This window comes from Mytilus galloprovincialis, chromosome 12 (genome assembly GCF_965363235.1).
Source record: "Mytilus galloprovincialis chromosome 12, xbMytGall1.hap1.1, whole genome shotgun sequence".
Lineage (NCBI taxonomy): Eukaryota > Metazoa > Mollusca > Bivalvia > Mytilida > Mytilidae > Mytilus > Mytilus galloprovincialis.
Window position 1 is genome coordinate 15,530,767 of NC_134849.1, and position 4,251 is coordinate 15,535,017.

Consider the following 4,251-nt stretch of genomic DNA (forward strand, 5'->3'; position numbering starts at 1 on the left):
ACGACACAGCAAACATTACATTTCATTTTTAACAACGTTTTTAATTTGAGGTTATCGGATATAAATAGACTTATGAAAAGGGTTTACAAGCAACACAACACAACTATTTTATACTATCGAACGCATAGTTGATACGTTATCTAATTGATAATACTATAAACGTTTGTCCCTGTGTCAAATATTTAAGGTTTCAGTTGATGATCGTTATGAAAACGTTTATCTAGGCTATAATAAAAGATCACAACAAGTTATCCAATTTCATTGTAAAGCATTCAACCTCTTCTCGAGAACAAATATGACTTCTACTTTACATTTATTGACGGAAGCCGCTTGTAACCTAATGGAAATATAAAAACATATTACTTGTTGATAATTTTTTCCTGAGTACACAGATACACAGAAAATTACATTGTTTGTCATTGACAAGCTTATTGTATATAAAAAAGTAAAAGTTGATCATGTTTAATGATAACATGTTACATGTAACATAGATAAGTCGAAATGAAACGTTCCGTGGAAAATTCAGTTCGGAAGCTTGAAATATTTGAGTTTTGATTGGTTAATCAATAAATTGTATTCACTGCCGTTTTTACTCAAATGATCAAATAATTGAGCTACATCTTGAATTTGAAACAATAGGCATGCGGAATCTTCAGATGTTAATGTGGATGCCTTTACAACACATTGTTAGTTTAAACAGAGAGTTAATTTCGTGATGAATATTTTTCGGCTTTAAATACTTTACCAAAAAAGCACTTTAACAAAATTACATTGGAACAACTGAATGTACTCAGATTACAAGATAAGTGCATATTGATGCAAATGTCTTGCAAAGTTGTCTGTTTACATAATTTAGCGCCGCAACAAGCGGAATATGTCAGGAATGTTATGAACTGTATTCTCTCATCCCCTAATTATGAATGTTCTGCTTTAAAAAAAAATTAATGCATACATTACAGATAATGAACACCTATAAGTCCATCAAAAATAATTCGAGATTACCAACCCGTAGTCCTTTTTCGTCGCATTCAGTACCTAAACAATATCTTTAAAGTATCCAAGTTACAACTTGCTATCCCTTTCAGTACAAACGAACACTGCCTGTGCATTTAGGTTTAAGAATGAAAAATAATATGTGATTGTTCTCACGCGGCAATTTGATTGTGGTGCATCACTTTGTATTTACCAAGCAAGGAAAATAGGAAAACAGTGCGTGTTTTCGAAATCATATGCTTGTTTATTGTCATTGACACTGACTAGTGGTATTACCTTGGGTTGCGTTAATACATAAGTTTTGTTTTACTACTTTGGTACTCCACTGTGTCACTGTTTTATAAATGGCAAATTAAGAATAGTTAACATTCTTAACCATTCCCATTTAAAGTTTATATGATTGAACTGTCACATTATTGCAATATAAATAGACACACTATATCTGCTTTTTAACAATTATTACACAATTTGGCAACTTATCAGTCAGTCCATAAGTCAATCAACTTTAAATCAGTCTAACAGTCATTTTTCAAAGATAAATACTATTGAAAAACAAAGAGATCAATGTTGCTGCACCGTTTTTAATCGACTCAACTTTTCCAAATACAAATATTTATAGATTGTTAATAAACATTCGTTATGTTTTCCACCTAGGGACTTTTATTAATAATAAGTTCGTTAAGGACAATCAGTTCTCTTTTTTATGTATTTATTTATACATGTAAATATCTAACGCCTGTGCGCCTGTTTATATCTTCACAATTTAAATTAATCAGATGTTAAAATAAAAGTTCGACCTGTTTGTTCATTCAAATCATAAAATCATAAAAGAATATTAGTTTTCATATTTTTGTTCACGGATAAAATACGAATTCTTTTAGTTGACAATAACCAACTTCAATGTTTATTCAAATATGCAATAAGTTTAAATGTGCAGCTTTGCGTGCTAAACTTTTAACAATTATGCATCAAAAAGCAAAGACTGCTAACGGTCATGTAACCAGATATTGAATACATTTTATAGATAAAGATCTACACTAGTGCAATCGCACAATAAAGATGTTTTTCAGTTATAGATTAAAGAGATATGTAATACGTCGTTTTACATGTATAAGCATATTTTCTTGTGGCGCAGATCAGTCAACGAAACTGTAATCCCTTGTTGGACTTTTCAAACTAAGATCCTTTTCGATTTGGCAAATTATCATGCTCATACAAATGATGAACACGTACAGAACTTATATGTACTAGAGATAAAACGTAGATTTCCATTTGTACACATTTGAATGAGGTTAGAATATTGGCTTGCAATTCACCAGCGATGTTGTGCTAAACTTGTTTAGACGACATCGAACTCTTAACTTCTTGCAAAGAAAATAATATACATATTATGTTAAATAAATTTATGAAACTAAATTTAAAAAGTCTGTGTCACTCAGATGCGTCATCAACAATAGTGATGTCACTGTAAAAGTCATCATGAAAGGACAATGACTTCATAAAAAATTACCTAGCAATTTCGAACTCTTTTGATGTTTTCAGCAATATTGGCTTATTTGTAAATCTTCTCTTGCTTATCATTCTGCCTAATGAATGTATCTCGTAGCTATTATAATTCGCAAAACAATAGAAAATAAGTATTAAAAAAGGACAGAAAACTTGAAATTTAAAAGCAATGACTTTGAAAGCCAATCGTTTTACAGTTTTTGTCCAGCCTGCAACTGGAAAAGATATAATAGTGATTCGGATGCGACAACGGCATAAGCTAACATCTTGAAATCATTATATTTTAGAAGATAGAAGACCTTAATGCTTCATTCTTTGTATATAGATATGTGACGAAGTTTCCTTACGTCATATGTTCGTTGTTCTAGCCTCATTTGCGTTGTTCAATGACTACATCAATGAAAGTTAAGAATGTTTGTAATGCTAATGTTTTTCTTATTTCTTATTATGAGTACTAAGATAACTATATTTGGTATGGTCGCACCGTGAAATGACGTATTGTTATGCGTTTACTTTTCTACACTGGCTAGTGGTATAGGGTTCTTGTGTATAATTCGGCGTTTAGTATGATTTCCATTAATACCACTGTTCTAGTATACATATATTATAAGGGGCCATCTGAAGGACGCCTCCGGGTACGGGAGTTTCTCGCTACATTGAAGACCCATATTGGTGGCCTTCGGCTGTTGTCTGCTCTATGGTCGGGTTGTTGTCGCTTTGACACATTCACCATTTCCATTCTCAATTTTATTGGTATGGTCCTACCTTGAAATGACCTCATCCCCGTCAGACAGTCTTCATTTAACATCGACCTCATGTCATGGATCAGTGAACAAGGTTGAGTTTTCCTGGTCAAGTCCAGATATCAGATACTATAAGCAATAGGTCTACTATATTTGGTGTACGGAATGATTGTAAGGTATACTTATCCAACTGGCAGTTGTCATCCGTCCTAAAACTCATTTTAATTGTTCAGTCACTGTGGTAAAAGTTCAGTTTTTAAGTTTTGGTCTTTTTATCTAATACTATATGCAATGGGTCAACTTTATTTGGTGTAAGGAGATTTTGCATTTATTCTGATCTTCATGGTTCATTGGTAAATGTTTAATTTTCTAGGTTAAGCTGTTTTTTAGAAATTATATGCAATAGTCAACTATATTTTGCGTATTGAATGATTACAAGGTGGACATGTATTTCTAGTTTGGTTTGTTTATCTGACCATGACCTCATGTGTTGGGATCTTTTTAAGCTTATTTGATACTTGTAGTAAAGCTTTATATCTAGGACAATGAACATAAAATCAATGGTTAGTAAAGATTGCGAGACATTTCAGCGTGTACTCTTGTTTTTACATAGATGTATAGCTGGATATTCAAAACATTATTAATCAGATTTTCTCTTTTCACAACAACTTACAAAAAAAAGACTTGCAGTTTACCCACTACATTCTCTCTGCATCACTGTCTGTGGTCTTAACTTACTGGAAAGGTAATTTGACATGTTTCAAAACTTGTTACCCCATTAATAAGTAATTTTTGGAGATGATGGTTGAATTCAACCAGATGATTTAAAATCATTTTTTTCTATGTTGTATTTTTGTCTGCCATGTTTGAACAGCTATTTTCCACTATTTTTCAAACATACCCTTTTCTATCAATACCTTAAGAGAATTATTAAGAGAGGCGAAAGACACCAAATTCGAATGCATAAGACCAAAATATCCTGACATAACATAAAGGACAAAAAGACAAC